Genomic DNA, 19,506 nt, shown 5'->3' with positions numbered 1-19,506 from the left:
CACCCACTGAACGCCCTGCTTCAAACTGGAGTAACATGGAAATGGAGTGATGAGTGTAAGCGTGCCTTTCAGTAATGTAAATGCCTAATCACTTCAAAAGAAGTATTGGCCCACTACAATCCAACACTACCGATTCGGTTAGCATGTGATGTGTCTCCCTACGGCATCGGAGCGGTGCTGTCACACAAATTCCCTGACGGTTCAGGGAGGCCAATAGCCTTTGCGTCGCGCTCGTTAACCTCAGCCAAGCGTAACTATGCCCAGATTGACAGGGAGGCCCTCAGCCTGGTGTGGGGGGTGAAGAAGTTCAATCACTATCTGCACGGGCAGAAATTCACCCTACTGACTGATCATCAGCCCCTGGTCTCCATTTTTAACCCAAAGAAGGGCGTTCCGGTGATGACGGCACAACGGCTGCAAAGATGGTCACTTTTTCTAGGGGCACATCAGTACGACATAGAGTACAAGGGTACGAAACAGCATGGAAATGCTGATGGGCTGTCGCGCCTACCATTGCCTACGGTAGAGGAAGCACCTGCAGTGGACCCTGTTGAGATATTCCATGCGACCATAGTCGAATGTCTACCTGTTACAAACTCAAGTATAGAGAAGGAAACCCGAAATGACCCGACACTCTCTCGGGTCTATGATTTGACGCTGAAGGGATGGCCAGCACATGGCGACTCACTGTTGCTAGCATTCTTGCCAAGGAGAGAACAGCTGTCAGTGTGCCGGGGGACCTTGATGCGTGGATCCCGAGTGGTAATTCCACCCAAGTTGAGAGATAGAGTGCTCAATGAGCTTCATGAGGGTCATCTGGGAGGGGTAAAAATGAAGAGCCTAGCCAGGGCGTTTGTGTGGTGGCCGGGAATCGATAAAGAAATCGAGGATATGACCAAGAGGTGCACAGGATGCCAGAAGGTCCAAAACGCTCCACCACAGGCCCCGCTACATCCATGGGAGTGGCCCTCATCTCCATGGCAACGGGTACACATTGATTTTGCTGGTCCATTTATGGACTCAATGTTCCTAATCACTGTGGACGCCCATTCGAAATGGCCAGAGGTCATCAAAATGTCCTCCACCACCACGGAGAAAACTATTGCAGTCCTACGGACCATCTTCGCCAGGAATGGCTTGCCAGAACAGATTTGCTCCGACAATGGGCCACAGTTTGTGTCAGAGGATTTCCGGAGGTTTCTGAGGAATAATGGGGTGAAGCATTACACATCTGCCCCATATCATCCAGCCACAAATGGATTGGCTGAGAGGTTTGTTCAGACCTTTAAAAAGGCCATAAAGGCAATGCATAATGACGACATACCACTACAACACAAGATGGATAATTTCTTGTTTGCTTACCGGAATGCGACACATGCAGTCACCAACCAAGCTCCAGCCATAATGTTCTTCAACCGAAGGCTAAGATGTCGCCTGGATTTGCTCAAACCAAACATAAGACGAGATGTTGAGGATAAGCAATTCCAGCACATAAATGAGAAGCCAACCAGGAGCTTCAAGATAGGGCAACCAGTCTTGGCTCGCGACTACCGAACAGAAAAATGGCAGCCAGGAACGATATGCACACAGCAGGGACCACTAATGTACACAGTGGACGTTGGAGAGAGCATCGTGAGACGCCATGCTGACCAGATTCTAGAGTCACAGGAACAAGCCAAACCCATACCACGAGCAGGTGCACATGGTAATCAACCCGAAGTACAGATTGTGTCTACCTCAGAAGCAGTGGTATTGGAAGCTGACGAACCAACCACTGACAATGAGCCAGAATCAACTCCACCGCAAGAACAGGATACTCGAGAAAGGCGCTATCCAGTCAGGATCAGGAAGCCTCCTCAAAGACTGAACTTATAAATGATTATTTCAGTTGATGTATATAGTACAGAGAAAATTGTAATTGTAATTAGTTATTATTTCGTTGTTAAATGAATGTTATGTACTGTTTATCTAAAAGGGGAGGAATTGTTGTGTATGTACCTTTAAGAGAAGAACTGATTCTATACTGCAGTACCGGCAGTGACCACCCCTGTATATAAAGCCATAGCAGGCTTCTGTATTTCAGTCTTGAGTTCCCCTCTGTTCAGTAAATACCTGTTTTATTGTTCTCCTGTAGTCCGAGTATTATTGATACCCGGACACTACACCGTTCATCCATTACCCCTGTGCTCGCTGACCAATACTGGCTACCGGTTAAGCAATGCCTCGATTTAAAAATTCTCATCCTTGTTTTCAAATCCCTAAATGGCTTCGTCCCCCCCTATCTCTGTAATCAGCTCCAGCCCTACAACCCTCCAAGATCTCTACACTCCTCCAATTCTGGCCTCTTGCGCAACCCCAATTTTAATCATTCCACCATTGGTGGCCATGCTTTCAGCTGCCAAGGCCCTAAACTCTGGAATTCCCTCCCAAAACCTCTCCACTGCTCTCTTCTCCTTTAAGACGCTCCTTAAAACCTACCTCTTTGACCAAGCGTTCGGTCATCTGTCCTAATATCTCCTCACGTGGCTCGGTGTCAAATATTGTTTGATAGAGCTCCTGTGAAGCACCTTGGGACATGTTACTATGTTAAGGGTGCTATATAAATGCAAGTTGTAGTTGTAGCAGGATAGCAGGTGTATGGAGCTAAAATACAGATCAGCCATGATCTCATTGAATGACAGATCATGCTCGAGGGGCTGAATGGCCTCCGCCTTTTCCTATGTTCCAATGTTCCACTATGGTGGAAACTCTGCAATGCAGTGGGTGGTACAGGCTTTGTATCCTGCCCAACTTGGCTGCTGCTGACCCTGATGGATTATCTGGAGGTCAATGAAGCTGTCTGGAGTGGCTGAAGAGGAGGATCCATTTAAAAAAAATCAAAATTATGTGGTTGCAAATGCATAGAATTGCCACCCCGTCAACTGCACTCCATAACAATGCTCTTTTAAAATTAAAATCCCTTCCCACACACCAGAACAATGCTGGGTGGCAGAAACATGCCAGTGTTCCTAGTGTTCAGCGTTGCCATGGTGGTAATGATGGTAACTGTGGTGTATGAGCTCACTCCATTATTGCCATGCTATTTGAGTTTGCCTGTCCATCAATGTTACCCCCTAATTTTAAATTTGGGTGCAGGCTGCCCGGCCCATTCAAAGTTTCGCGCATGTACACAATTTCATAAGAGCATAAGAACTTAAGAAATAAGAGCAGGAGTAGGAAAGTTGGCCCTTCGAGCCTGCTCCACCATTCAATAAGATCATGGTTAATCTTCTACCTCAACTCCACTTTCCTGCACTATCCCCATATCCCTTGATTCCCTTAATATTCAAAAATCTATCGATCTCTGTCTTGAATATATTCAACAACTGAGCCTCCACAGCCCTTTGGGGTAGAGAATTCCAAAGATTCACCACCCTCTGAATGAAGAAATTTCTCCTCATCACAGTCCTAAATGACCGACCCCTTATTCTGAGACTGTGACTCCTGGTTCTAGATTACCCAGCCAGGGGAAACATCCTACGATAGCAAAATACTGCGGATGTTGGAAATCCGAAATAACAACAGAAAATGCTGGAAAAACTCAGCAGGTCAGGCAACATCCGTGGACAGAAATTTGAGTTGACGTTTTGGGTCGAACCCTTCTTCAAAACTGGAAAGAAAAGATAGATCAGAGGCAGGGCTGCGATCGGACAGAAGAATAAAAGAAACAAAAGAAGTAAAAAAGAGACAATAAAAGGTGTTAGAAGCTAGATGAGGTGGTAATAGGCTGAGATTGGGTGTAAAGTGTACTGGCAGGGCAAGGGATAGCTGCCAGGTGTGAGAGCGAAACAAAAGGAAAGGGAGGGGGGGGGGAAAGGAGTGGAAAAATTACAAGAAAAAATGAAATAGGGGCCGAGGTTATGATCTGAAATTGTTGAACTCGATATTGAGTCCGGAAGGCTGCAGAGTGCCTAATCGGAAGATGAGGTGCTGTTCCTCGAGTTTACATTGAGCTTCCGTGGAACAATACAAGAGGCCAAGGACGGTGAGGTCCGAGTGGGAATGGAGCGTTGAATTAAAATGACAGGCGACCGGAAGCTCAGGGTCACCCTTACGGACTGAACGGAGGTGTTCTGCAAAGCGGTCACCCAATCTGCGTTTGGTCTCCCCAATGTAGAGGAGACCGCATCGTGAGCAGCGAATACAGTATACTAGATTGCGAGAAGTACAAGTAAATTGCTGTTTCACCTGGAAGGGGTGTTTGGGGCTGTTAAGTCTGTGTGTCATAGTGATAATTACTACACAGACTAAGAGAGTAAATTCAACAGGTCTTTACTGGTTGGAGGTCAGGACTATATTGAATACAATATTACTACACAGTGCTTATATACCGGTGTGGTCACGTATTATTATTATTACGTATACAGCAGCCAGAGAAAGTAATACATCTCTTAAGGTGGAACAGGCTTAAGTTCTCTTAAGGTGGAACAGGTTACATACACCACAATCCTCCCTTTTTAGCTTAATAGTCATATCCCCATTTAACATAACATAATAACATATATACATATATAACTTCAGGTATAACAGTTCAAAGGTTCAGTCTCTCAGGAGGCTTTCTGATGCGGCTTGGATAACGCCTCTCAGTAGTCTCTGATTCTTGTTGTTGAGGTGCCTCCTCTATTTGGTTTCCAATGTATTGGGTGTCATCATCATCAAGTACATTCCCTGCCGAGGTAGATGCTTCAGGTTCATTAACGTCTTCCACAGTTGTCTCTGTCACAACCATGGGTTCGACCCTTGCTCTCGACTCTACCAGTTGATCCGCATGACGCCTTATCACATTATGACCAATATCTACTGTGTACATCAGAGGTCCTTGTCTGGCCCGAATTGTTCCGGACTGCCATTTTTCGTTTCCATAGCCCCTTGCCAACACTGGTTGTCCTACGTCGAAAGTTCGAGTGGTCTTGTTGTTAATATGCCGAAACTGTTTGTTTTCCACTTCCCTCCGCACATTTGGTTTTAACAAGTCCAACTTGGACCGCAACCTCCTGTTATAAAACATCATGGCAGGACTTTGGTTAGTCACTGCATGATCGGCGTTTCGATATGACATCAGGAACTTGTCGACCTTGTGTTGCAGCGGAATCTGATCATCGTTCATGGCCTTAATTGCCTTTTTGAATGTCTGGACAAATCTTTCAGCCAACCCGTTTGTCGCCGGATGATATGGGGCAGAGGTATAATGTTTTACTCCATTCTTCTTTAAGAATTGTCGGAATTCTTCCGATACAAACTGTGGTCCGTTGTCCGAACAGATCTGTTCTGGCAATCCGTTCCTTGCGAATATTGTTCTTAACACCGCAATTGTCTTTTCTGAAGTAGTGGTATTCATCTTGATGACTTCTGGCCATTTGGAATGTGCGTCCACCGCGATTAGGAACATGGAGTCCATGAATGGACCAGCAAAGTCAATGTGTACGCGTTGCCATGGGGCTGAAGGCCATTCCCATGGGTGTAGCGGTGCTATCGGAGGTGCATTTTGCACTTTTTGGCACCCAGCGCAGCTTTTCGTTAACTCCTCAATCTGTTGGTCAATACCCGGCCACCATACATAAGCCCTAGCAAGACTTTTCATTTTAACTCCCCCCAGATGACCTTCATGCAGTTCGTTTAAAACTCTTTCCCTTAACTTGGGAGGAATAATCACTCTTGTCCCGTACATCAAGGTACCATGGCAGATGGACAGCTGGTCTCGCCTTGCCGAAAATGCCGGTAACAGAGGATCACCCCGTGTTGGCCATCCTTTCACTGTCACCTCGTAGACTCTGGACAGTGTCGGGTCGTTCCTGGTTTCTCTTTCAATACATGCATTGGTGACTGGTAAACACTCGATGATGGTCGAATGAAATAACTCAACAGGGTCAACTTTCGTCGTGTCTTCTTCTTCAGGTAGTGGCAGGCGCGACAGCCCATCAGCATTGCCATGCTGTTTCGTACCTTTGAATTCTATTTGATATTGATGTGCCCCTAGGAAAAGAGACCATCCCTGGAGACGCTGCGCTGTCATCACCGAAACACCCTTCTTAGGGTTAAAAATGGATACCAACGGTTGATGGTCTGTCAGAAGTGTGAATTTTTGGCCCTGCAGGTAATGATTAAACTTCTTTACTCCCCATACAAGGCTAAGAGCCTCCCTATCGATCTGCACATAGTTGCGCTCAGCGGAAGTCAGTGATCTGGATGCAAACGCGACTGGTCTTTCCGTGCCATTTGGCAACTTGTGTGAGAGTACTGCCCCAATACCATATGGGGAAGCATCACAAGCCAACCAAATAGGCAGTGTCGGGTTGAAGTGAGCCAACACTTCCTCTGAGGTGATCAATTCTTTGCTTTTGCGAAATGCCTTCTGTTAAGTCTGTGAGTTATATTGCGAATTAATACACAGACCACAAGAGTAAACTTTAACAGGACTTTACTATTCGAAGGTCAGGGCGGAACTGCCCAATAAATCCTTACACAGCACTTATATACCGGTGTGGTCACCACCGGTATTACAGTATACAGCAGCCAAGATAAAGTAGTGCAACCCTTAAAATAGTTCTCTTAAAGGTGGAACGTCACATACACTACAATCCTCCCTTTTTAGGTTAACAGTATATATTCCCATCAAACATAACATCATAACATATATACACAACTTCATGTAAAAACAGTTTACAGATTCAGTCTCTCTGGAGGCTTCCTGACTCGGTCCGGATAACGCCTCGGTGGTGTAGTAGTTTTCGGTGGTGTAGTAGGTTCTTCTGGCAAGGTCGATTCGGCTTGAATGCCAGTGTCAGGTTCATCTGATTCCAGTATTACCGGATCGGAGGTAGATACTATGGGTATCTCTGCTTCAACATTAGGCGTATAGAGTTGTGGAGTAGGTTGACCCTTTTCGGATGACTCTATGATCTGGTCAACATGGCGCCTTATTATGCTTTCACCAATGTCCAGGGTATACATCAGCGGTCCTAGTCGTTTGCAAATAGTTCCAGGCTGCCATTTCTCGGTACGGTAGTCCCGGGCCAAAACTTGTTGACCTATCTGGAAGGTTCTAGTTGGCCTTTCATTCATGCCTTGAAATTGCCGGTTCTCTACGACCCTTCTGATGTCTGGCTTGATGAAATCCAGCCGGCATCTTAGTCTTCTATTGAAAAACATCATGGCGGGAGTTTGGTTTGTGACCGCATGTGTTGCATTCCTGTACGCCAACAAGAAGTTATCTACCTTATGTTGCAGATTTATGTCTTCATTACTCATGGCCTTTATGGCCTTCTTGAAGGTCTGGACAAACCTTTCAGCTAATCCATTGGTGGCGGGATGGTATGGGGCGGACGTGTAGTGCTTAACCCCATTGTTTTTTAGGAACTTCCTGAATTCTTCGGACACAAATTGCGGTCCATTATCAGAACAGATCTGTTCCGGCAGCCCATTCCTGGCAAATATGGTCCTTAATACTGTGATGGTTTTTTCCGTGGTGGTGGAGGACATCTTTATTACCTCCGGCCACTTGGAGTGTGCATCCACCGCGATTAAGAACATTGAGTCCATAAATGGACCAGCAAAGTCGATATGTACCCTTTGCCATGGAGATGAGGGCCACTCCCATGGATGCAGAGGAGCTTGTGGTGGGGCGTTTTGGACCTTCTGACATCCTAGACAGCTCTTGGTCATTTCTTCGATGTCTCCATTGATACCTGGCCACCACACAAACGCTCTGGCTAGGTTCTTCATTTTCACTCCACCCAGATGCCCCTCGTGAAGCTCCTTTAGCACTTTATGCTGGAGTTTGGGTGGAATCACCACTCTGGATCCACACATCAAAGTTCCTCGGCACACTGACAGCTGTTCTCTTCTTTGCGAAAATGCTGGCAACGTTGATTCGCCATGTGCTGGCCATCCCTTCACCGTTAAATCGAAGACTCGTGAGAGAGTTGGGTCATTTCTTGTTTCCTTTTCGATCGTAGAATTTGTTACTGGTAGACGTTCCACTATGGTTGAGTGGAACATCTCCACTGGGTCCACTGTCGGCGCCTCTTCTACCGTTGGCAACGGTAGGCGCGATAACCCGTCAGCATTCCCATGCTGTTTTGATCCTTTGTATTCGATGTCATATTGGTGTGCCCCTAGGAAAATGGACCACCTCTGTAGCCTTTGCGCTGTCATAATGGGAACGCCCTTTTTAGGGTTGAATATGGATACCAACGGCTGGTGGTCTGTCAGCAGTGTAAACTTCTTGCCCTGCAGGTAATGGTTGAATTTCTTTACTCCCCACACAAGGCTGAGAGCCTCCCTATCTATCTGAGCATAGTTGCGCTCAGCGGAGGTCAATGATCTGGATGCAAATGCGACTGGCCTTTCCGAGCCATTTGGCAACTTGTGTGAGAGTACTGCTCCAATACCATAAGGGGAAGCATCACAAGCTAGACGAATAGGTAGCGTTGGGTTGAAGTGAGCCAACACTTCCTCAGAGGTGATCAATGCCTTGCTTTTGCGAAAGGCCTTCTTACAGTCCTCGCTCCACTTCCATGGTACTTCTTTCCGCAACAGAGCATTCAGCGGGTGCAGCACCGTGGATAGATTTGGCAGAAACTTATGGTAATAGTTAATCAACCCTAGAAACGACCTCAACTGGGATACATTTTCGAGAGCGGGGGCCTTCACAACAGCTTCGATCTTGTCAGGTGACTTGTGCAGCCCCTCCTGGTCAATGACATGACCACAGTACGAGATCCGTTTCTGGAAGAACTCACATTTCTGGCGATTAACTCGAAGGCCATATTCCTTCAACCTGGTGAGCACCAGTTTCAAATTTGCGAGGTGTTCCTCCTCGTCCTCTCCTGTAATCAGGATATCGTCCAAGTAACACTGAGTGCTTGGAATTCCCTGTAAGACCTGCTCCATGGCCCTCTGCCAAATTGCTGGAGCCGAAGCCACTCCAAAAACCAGTCTATTATATCGATACAAGCCTCTGTGCGTGTTGATTGTGAGATACTGGCGCGGCTCTTCCTCTACTTCCATCTGTAAGTACGCTTGCGCCAGGCCTATCTTGGTGAAGTGTTTCCCACCAGACAATGAAGCAAAGATATCCTCAATCCGCGGAAGCGGATATTGCACCGTGTGAAGCACCGGATTAACTGTGATCTTGAAGTCTCCGCAGATGCGGACCTTCCCCGGTTCCCCTGGCTTGTTACTCGATGAATGCTTCATGACGGGAACAATGGGCGTGGCCCACTCACTCCAGTCCACCTTAGACAGTACCCCTGCACGTTCAAGCCCTTCCAGTTCAGCCTCCACAGCAGGTCGTATCGCATAAGGTACCGGTCTGGCTTTGAAAAATTTTGGGTTTGCCTGTTCTGCAATCTTGATTTTTGCCTTAATTCCTCTCAGTGTTCCCAGTCCCTGTTGGAATACCTCTTTAGCCTCATCCAATATTCTGGACAATCGTTCAGGTTTGACATCTTTCTTTCCGGGATCTACCGTTATTGCGTTTAGGGAGTGCCAGTCCATATTTATTTTCCTGATCCACTCCCGTCCCAGAAGTGGTGGACCTCCCTCAGGCAGTACATATAAGACCATACCTTGGTGTTCTTTGCCCTTGTGTATCACCTTGACTTTTATCTTTCCGATGGGGTATACTTTTTGCCCCGTGTATGTCTGCAATACTACCTTCGTGTCCCGTAGGGGAATATGTTTGAATAACTTTTTGTAATCTTGCTTATTCATGACCGTCAACGCCGATCCGGTGTCCAATTCCATCTTCACTTGGACTTCTGCAATCTGCAGTGTGGCCCAGATAGTTTGTCGGTCAGTTTCCTTACTCACATTGTGAATTCTCAGACTACCCAGTTCCTTGCTGTTGGAGTCTGAATCCGAATTCTGTTCATCCGAACTCTTCACAGCCACCTTATGTACCTTTCTGTACTTTTTCTGCGGTGACTTTTTGTTGCTGGTCTTCTTCCCTGACCGGCATACTTTAGCTATGTGACCAAGCTTGCCACATTTTCTACATTCCTGGTTTTTAAACCAGCATTGGTTCTGATCGTGTGTTGTCTTCCCACAATGATAACATTTTGTTGTACCCGAAGCCATTTGATCTACGCTGAGTACCGCTGCCTTCAGCTGCATTTCCGCAGTGCCTCTCGCTGCGGCTTCGTGCGATGCTGCAATAGTGACAGCCTTATCAAGTGTAAGATCATTCTCTTCGAGCAGTCGCTTTTGTGTTCCTTCCTTCGACAACCCACACACGAACTTGTCTCTCAGTGCCTCTGTCAGATTTTCCCCAAACTGACAGTATTTCGCTAGCCTACGCAGTTCAACCAAGTACTCCGCGTTGCTTTCCTCTTTCAGTTGCGTTCTCGCATAAAATTTAAATCATTCCGCTAACATCAGCGGTGTGGGGTTCAAATGATCCTTCAGGACAGCAACAATATTAGCAAAAGTCTGATCCGTCGGTTTAGCTGGTGATAGAAGATGCTTCAATAGCCCGTATGTCTTCGCACCCATTGAGTTTAGTAAGGTTAGTGCTTTATCATCATTTGATATTTCATTTGCCTTACAATATATCTCTATGCGTTCTACATACGTGGCCCAATCTTCCACCTCGGGATCGAAGTCATTGATGTTACCACGCTTAGGCACCTTCGCAATCTTTTTGAGAAACAACAACGACATTTTTCTTTAACTTTTCTTTTTTTTTTTGTTTTTCAAAAATGGCGGTTTCCCGCGCTTGTCTTCTCCCCCGCCTCCGAAAATGGCGGTTTCCCGCGCTTGTCTTCTTCCCCGCCTCCGAAAATGGTGGTTTCCCACGCTCGCACGGTCTCCCTCGCTCGCTCGGTCTCGTTTCTCTCTCCCGCTCGCTCAGTCTCCCTCGCTCGCTCGGCTCTGTCTCTCCCGCTCGCTCGGGCTCTGTCTCTCCCGCTGGCTGTAACGGCGATTGCCATATTGCTGCATTCGCCCTCCCCAGCGGTTTTCAATCGCGCCTCCCAGCCCCTCTTGCAGTCCGGTCCTTTCCCCCCCCCGGCTGCGGCTGAGTTCTCCGCGGTTTTTTTTTTTTTTTTTTCTCCCGCGCAAGCGGTTCTCGGTCGCTGCGCCTCGCGGCCTCGGTAGCTGCCCGGCCTCTTTTCTTTTTACCGGTCGCGGTCGAGCTTGCTCTCGACGCTGCTGCATCTCCCAGCCCGCTTGCAGCCCGGTCTCTCACACCGGCTGCGTTTGCCTGCACCGCGGCTTCCGTGCCTTACGCTGCCCAGTCTCAGCGCCTCTGGCCCCGACTTCTGTCCGGCTCTTTTCCCCCGGCCGTGGTCGAGTTCTCCGCCCTTATATCCTCCGTTTTTCCCTCCCCTACTTCACAGTCAACGTGACCGACTCGCTGTTCGTCGCTGATCGGCTTACCCACCACCGTGATAGAAGGGTGATCCTGCCTGTTGCTGATGGGAGGCTTCGTGTTAGAGTTCTTCCGTTGCTCTGCAGACCCGAGTCTTCTCTCAGCAGAATGACGAGGGCGGATGCCTCCTCTCGACGCCCGTTAAACTGCCTTGGATAGTCTCTGCCGCAGGGTAAGATCGTCTTCGTCGCCACTGTTAAGTCTGTGAGTTATATTGCGAATTAATACACAGACCACAAGAGTAAACTTTAACAGGACTTTACCATTCGAAGGTCAGGGCGGAACTGCCCAATGAATCCTTACACAGCACTTATATATCGGTGTGGTCACCACCGGTATTACAGTATACAGCAGCCAAGATAAAGTAGTGCAACCCTTAAAATAGTTCTCTTAAAGGTGGAACGTCACATACACTACACCTTCTTACAGTTTTCGTCCCATTCCCATGGTACCCCTTTCTGTAAAAGAGCGTTTAACAGGTGCAGTACCGTGGATAGATTTGGCAGAAATTTATGGTAATAGTTAATTAATCCTAGAAACGACCTCAACTGAGAGACATTCTCCAGAGCGGGAGCCTTTACAACTGCCTCAATCTTGTCAGGAGACTTATGAAGCCCCTCCCGGTCAATGACATGGCCACAGTGCGAGATCCGCTTCTGGAAGAACTCACATTTCTGCCGATTTACTCTAAGTCCATACTCTTTCAGTCTGTTGAGCACCAGTTCCAAGTTTGCGAGATGTTGTTCATCACCATCACCTGTGATCAGAATATCGTCCAGGTAACATTGTGTGCCTGGAATTCCCTGTAATACCTGCTCCATGGCCCTCTGCCAAATTGCTGGAGCCGATGCCACTCCAAAAACCAGCCTATTGTACCGGTACAACCCTCGATGCGTGTTGATCGTGAGGTATTGGCGTGACTCTTCCTCAACCTCCATCTGCAAGTACGCCTGCGCCAGGTCTATCTTGGTGAAGTGTTTCCCGCCAGACAATGAAGCGAAAATATCCTCAATCCGTGGAAGCGGATACTGCACCGTGTGAAGCACCAGATTAACGGTGATTTTGAAATGTCCACAGATGCGAACCTTCCCTGGATCTCCTGGCTTGTTGCTCGCAGGACGTTTCATAACGGGAACAATGGGCGTAGCCCACTCACTCCAATCTACCTTAGACAGTACACCTGAACGTTCTAGTGCTTCCAGTTCCGCTTCAACAGTAGGTCGTATTGCATAGGGTACCGGTCTGGCTTTAAACAATTTTGGTTGTGCATGTTCATCAATCTTGATGTTTGCCGTAATTCCTCTCAGTGTTCCCAGTCCCTGCTGGAACACCTCTTTAGCATCATCCAATATTCTGGACAATCGTTTAGGTTTGACATCTGTTTCCCCGGAATCTACCGTTAGTGCCTTCAAGGAGTGCCAGTCCATATTCATTTTCCTAATCCACTCCCATCCTAGTAGTGGTGGACCTTCTTCAGGTAGCACATATAAGTCCATTACTTGGCTTTCTTCGCCCTTGTGGACCACTTCTACCTCTATTTTTCCGATGGGGTACACTCTTTGCCCCGTGTATGTTTTCAATATAATCTCCGTAACCTGTAGGGGAATATGTTGGAATAACCTTCTGTAATCTTTCTTATTCATGACCGTCAATGCCGATCCAGTGTCCAATTCCATTTTTACTTGGACTCCTGCTATCTGAAGAGTGACCCAAATTGTCTGGAGATCTGCATCCTTACCAACGTTGTGTACTCTTAAGCTATCCAGTTCATTACTGCTAGCGTCTGAATCTGACTTCATGCTCGGTCAAACTGTTCTTTGTCACCTTGTGTACCTTTGCGTATTTTCCTTGCGGTGACTTTTTGTTGCTGGTCTTCTTTCCTGGCCGGCATACTTTAGCTATGTGGCCAAGCCTGTCACATGTTCTGCATTCTTGGTTTTTAAACCAACACTGGTTCTGATCGTGCGTTGTCTTTCCACAACGATAACATTTGACAGAACTCAAACCCAATTTGTTTGTACCGAGTTCCGGTGGCCGTAGCTGCATTACTGCCATGCCTCTTGCTGCGGCTTCGTGTGCTGCTGCCATAGTGACCGCCTTCTCAAGCATCAGCTCATTCTCCTCGAGCAGTCGCTTTTGTGTATCCTGTTTAAATAAACCACACACAAATTTATCTCGTAGTGCCTCTGTCAGTCCCGTTCCAAACTGACAATATTTTGCTAGCTTACGTAATTCCATCAAATATTCAGCATTGCTTTCATTCTGCAGCTGCCTTCTGTCGTAAAATTTAAATCGTTCCGCTAGCATCAGCGGCGTGGGGTTTAGATGATTTTTCAGGACAGTAACAATCTCCTCGAACGTCTTATCCGTCGGTTCATCTGGTGATACAAGGTGTTTCAATTGCCCGTATGTCTTCGCACCCATTAAATTTAATAATGTTAGTGCTTTATCTGCATCAGGAATTTTATTTGCCTTACAATAATTTTGTATGCGTTCTACATACATGGCCCAATCTTCGATGTCACTATCAAAGGTATTAATGTTCCCATGTTTAGGCATCGTTGCAATTTATTGTATTTTTATGTTATCCAAGATGGCAGCTTCCCGCTCTTTGTCGTCGTCCTCCGCCCACAAAATGGCGGTTTTCCCGCGCTTGGCGGTCTTCAACCGTCCCCCGACGCTGTCTCGACTTCACCGCGGCTCTCGCGCCTTCAGTTTCCCCAGACGCTGCGCCTTTTAGCCCAAATGCGGCCCTTATCTCCGGTCGTGATCGATGTCCCCACGCTGCGCCTCTCGCTCGAAAGCGGCCCGGCGCTTATCTCCGGTCGCGATCGATCTCACCGCCCTTATTCCTCCGTCTTCCCAGCCCCGTCTGTACAGCCAATGCGGTTGACTTTCTGTCGCGTCGCTGCCCGGCTTACCCACCACCGAGGTAGAAGAAGAAAGCTGACAGTCGCTGATGGAGGCTTCGAGGTCAGGATGTCTTCTGCCCTCCGGTTTCTCGATGCCTGCCGCTCGACGTGTCTTCCAGTAGGGTGATGAGGGTGGAAACCTTTCTTCGACGTCCTGTCTGTGGACGAAGCCGCCGTGGAAATAACTGCCGCAGGGTAAGAATCGGACTCGTCGCCACTGTTAAGTCTGTGTGTTATAGTGATAATTACTACACAGATTAAGAGAGTAAATTCAACAGGTCTTTACTGGTTGGAGGTCGGGACTATATTGAATACAATATTACTACACAGTGCTTATATACCGGTGTGGTCACCACTGGTATTACGTATACAGCAGCCAGAGAAAGTAGTACATCTCTTAAGGTGAAACAGGCTTAAGTTCTCTTAAGGTGGAACAGGTTACATACACCACAGGGGCCCTGGACAATGGGTAGGGGGGAGGTATAGGGGCAGGTGTTACATCTCCTCCGCTTGAACGGGAAGGTGCCAGGCGAAGGGGAAGGGCTGTTTGGGGTGATAAAGGAGTGGACTAGGGTGTCTCGGAGGGAGCAGTCCCTGCGGAATGCTGAAAGGGGAGGGGAGGGGAAGATACGTTTGGTGGTGGGATCACTTTGGAGGTAGCGGAAATGCCGGAGGATGATCCATTGAATGTGGAGGCTGGTGGGGTGAAAGGTGAGGACAAGGGGAACCCTATCGTGGTTCCGGGAGGGAGGGGCAGGGGTGAGGGCAGAAGTGCGGGAGATAGAACTGACACGGTCGAGGGCAGTGTCAATCACGGTAGAGGGGAATCCTCGGTTGCGGAAAAAGGAAGACATGTCTGAAGCACTGGTGTGGAAGGTGGCATCATCGGAGCAGATACGGCGGAGACGGAGAAACTCGGAGAATGGAATAGAGTCCTTACAGGAAGCGGGGTGGGAGGAAGTGTAGTCCAGGTAGCTGTGGGAGTCAGTGGGCTTGTAGTGAATATTGGTCGATAACCTATCACCAGAGATGGAGACGGAGAAGTCGAGGAAGTGAAGGGAAGAGTCAGAGATGGACCATGTGAAGGTGAGGGAAGGGTGGAAATTGGAGGCAAAGTGAATGAAATTGTCAAGTTCGGGACGAGAGCAGGAAACGGCACCAATACAGTCATCAATGTATCGGAAAAAGAGGTGAGGGAGGGGACCAGGGGGAAACATCCTCCCTGCATCTACCCTGTCAAGCCCTGTAAGAATTTTGTATGTTTCACTGAGATCACCTCTCATTCTTCTAAACTCCAGAGAGTATAGGCCTAGTCTACTCAATCTCTCCACATAGATTGAGTAAAATTTCACGTCGAAAAAGTCGGTCCCGGGCTGCACGGGACCGGCAGAGAGCTGCGCAGCCATGCAGCCACGCAGTTAAAAGAGAACGTTGATGTCCATATTTGGGTGGATCCATTCAACAGCTGCCAGCACCTCTGGAGAGGCAGCAGCCATAGGAATATCGGAGTAGGCCATTCAGCCCCTCGAGCCTGTTCCACCATTCAATTAGATCATGGCTGATCTGCGACTCCTTTCACCTGCCTTTTCTCCATAGTCCTTGATACCCTTAGCGAACAAAAATTTAGTGATCTCAGTTTTAAAACTTTCAATTGACCCAGCATCCACAGCCTTTTGGGGGAGGGAATTCCAGATTTCCACTACCCTTTGTGTGAAAAAGCTCTTCCTGATTTCACTCCTGAATGGCCTGGCTCTAATTTTAAGACTATGCCTCCTTGTTCCGGATGTTCCTGATAGAGGAAATAGTTTCTCTGTATCTACCCTATCAAATCGCTTTATCATCTTAAAGACCTTGACCATCTCTCTGGCAGAATTTCTTCCACCACCGGCCTCAGATCCGCTTGAAATCGTGCGGCATCCCAGTGGAAAATAGGGTTCATGTCTTTCAAAGGTTCCTCTACCCTTTGGAGGCAACAGTGCCCCCTGATTAACTTTACCATGTTATTAGAGAGAGGTGAAGAGAGTAAATGTGTTCCAGTAACCAATTAATAACACATGCTAGATTGGGAAATTCAAACTTTATAGGCTATATAAAATACTATAGAGCAGGCAGTTTATTGATGTTTGCTGGTCTCAATTAATTAACTATTGTTTTTCTTTATTTTTTATCAACAGAACAACAACAATTATGCTTCAAAAGTAATTCATTGGTTGTGAAGCACTTTGGGACACCTTTAGGATGTGATCAAGGCAAGTTGATTCTTTCTTTAGTTAGCAAAATATTACAGCAATTGGTGTATCTGGGCTTGTTTTGCTCAACATCCTTGCATATGGTCAATAAATGCATGCAAGCTATAAAGAAGAAAGAAGGCAAGAATTTGGAATGATATAGCGCCTTTCACGACCTCAGGACAACCCAAAAACACATCACAGCCAATAAAGTACAGTGTAGTCACCATTGCAACAACAACAACAACGACTTGTATTTATTTAGCGCCTTTAGCGTAGTAAAACGTCCCAAGGCGCTTCACAGGAGTATTAAAAGACAAAAAATTATTGACACCGAGCCACATTAGGATAAATTAGGACAGGTGACCAAAAGCTTGGTCAAAGAGGTAGGTTTTAAGGAGCGTCTTAAAGGAGGAAAGAGAGGAGCGAGGTGGAGAGATTTAGGTAGGGAATTCCAGAGCTTAGGGCCTAGGCAACAGAAGGCACGGCCACTAATGGTGGAGCGATTAAAATCAGGGATGCTCAAGAGGGCAGAATTAGAGAAACGCAGATATCTCAGGGGGGTTGTGGGGCTGAAGGAGATTACAGAGATAGTGAGGGGCGAGGCCATGGATGGATTTGAAAACAAGGATGAGAATTTTGAAATAGAGATGTTGCTTAACCGGGAGCCAATGTAGGTCTGCGAGCACAGGGGTGATGGGTGAATGGGACTTGGTGTGAGTTAGAACATGGGTAGCCGAGTTTTGGATGACCTCAAGTTTACATTGGGTAGAATGTGGGAGGCCAGCCAGGAGTGCGTTGTAGGGATATTTGTGCACAGCAAGCGCCCACAAACAGCACTGATATAATGACCAGATAATCTGATTTAGCAATATTGGTTGAGCGATAGATATTGGCCAGGACACCTGGTAGAACTCCGCTGCTCTTCTTCAAAATAGTGGCATGGGATCTTTTACATCTACCTGAGAGGGCAGACAAGGCCTCAGTTTAACGTCTCACCCGAAAGACGGCACCTCTAACACTGCCAGGTTCCCTCAGTACTGCGATGGAGTGTCTGCCTAGATTTTGTGCTCAAGTCTCTGGAGTGGGACTTAAGCTCATGACCTTCTGACTCAGAGGTGATGGCGACCCATGACTGACACCTTAACAGAGGATAAAGATTGGAAATGGGCGACCATCCTTTGAGGTGGAAGGAGAAGTAGGAAGAAACGGCAAGGCTCCCTGAGGGTACTGCTTTGGCAAATATGTTTCCAACATAAATACTCGTTCCAACGACAAGAAGTCGGGAAAGGGCAGTTAAACATGAGTTCCCAAGGCATAGAATAACAGCAAGTAAACATTGGCCCTGAATTTGTGGTCGGAGGCTTCCCGCGGGGAAATGCCTCTGATCCGCAAATAAAATGCCCGTGTACCTGGTGGTCCGGGAGGTACAGAGACTCGTGGACTTGGGCCTCTCCGGGTACCCGTGGGTAGAGGCTCACGTATCCCAGGGGTGCAGACGGTTCACGAGTGCCCCTGGGATCACGTGGGCCAGCCCAACGAATGACAGAAGAGAATCCCCATTTATTCTTGTGAGTATTTCGTATGTACGAAAACCCCATGAGTATGAATGGGAATACCCAAAAAAATACCTCTACACTTCAAATACATTTTTGAAAAACAATCACATATTTAAAAGTAATTAAAATGGCATTTAATTAAATATTAAAAATGAAACTTTGATACTTTGAAAAATAAATTTACATGTTTTAAAGGGGCTAAAAATAAATTACCTTATTTCACAGGTTTTTAAATGTATTAATGACTGATAAAATTTTATTTTTCTGTTTTTTAAAACTCTTACGCTGGTAAAAGCAGGCCTTACTCTTGCTTTTACCTGGTGGAAGAATTTCACGGGCATTCGCTGTGCAGAAGTTAGGCAAATAGCCCAACTCTCCGCTCGCGGAGGCCATTTTCTCAGGGATGTGGAGGATCTGTCAAGAAGATCTGACAGATCGCAAGTTCCGGATTGTCACGCATGCGCTTTGCCTGTCTAAACCCGGAACTTGCGCGGCCCTTACGGGCGCATGCGCAACTCGTACGCAGCCATAGTGGCCACAAATTATGGCCCATTGTTGAACGTGTGAATGCAACTGGAGGCATATGCTGCAACTTTGTTTGTCCTCCTTGCTCAAACAATCCTGGAACTTGCACACCCCGCAAAATTTGCAATGCACTGATTGAAACTGCCCTGCTATTATAACCTTTTTAAAATTAATATAACTTATTGATCTGCAACATATGGAAAACGTAAACTTGGAATACTTGGCTTGAAAGTCTAAAAGCAATAAAAAAACTGAAATTGTAGATTCTGTAGAATGTTAGCAGGGGCAAGGAGTTACTTTTATGATGAGAGACTTGAGAAATTAGGGCCCCAATTAATGGGGAGTCGGGGAGGGTGCGCGGTCATGCGGGGAAAATCCGGCAAGGCCGGGGACATGGAGGCCCTGTCGCTGTTAATGGCAAGGCCTCATTTAAATAATCTAATGCAGTCTCCTGCCCGACTGCCTGCCAAATTTACAATCTGGCCGGTGGGCAACAGCACATACAAGCAGCAGGAGGCCGGAGCCGGGGTTCCGTGGGGATGGTCCCCGGCAGCGAGTACAATATGGAGGCCACGATCGGGCGGTGGGGTGGAGAGCAAATAATGCATGCAGATAATGACAGTACTGTATGGAGGTCACGATCGGGTGGTGGGGTGGAGAAACATAGAAACATAGAAGATAGGAGCAGGAGTAGGCCATTCGGCCCATCGAGCCTGCTCCACCATTTAATGAGATCATGGCTGATCATCCAAATTCAGCACCCTGTCCCTGCTTTCTCCCAATATCCCTTGATCCCTTTAGCCTTAAGAAATATATCTAACTACTTCTTGAATATATTTAATGAATTGGCCTCAACTGCCTTCTGTGGTAGA

This window comes from Somniosus microcephalus, chromosome 3 (assembly GCF_052327205.1).
Source record: "Somniosus microcephalus isolate GS21.2 chromosome 3, FLI_Smic_1.0, whole genome shotgun sequence".
NCBI lineage: Eukaryota > Metazoa > Chordata > Chondrichthyes > Squaliformes > Somniosidae > Somniosus > Somniosus microcephalus.
The sequence above is the reverse complement of the archived record's forward strand: the minus strand, read 5'-3'. Positions refer to the sequence as shown.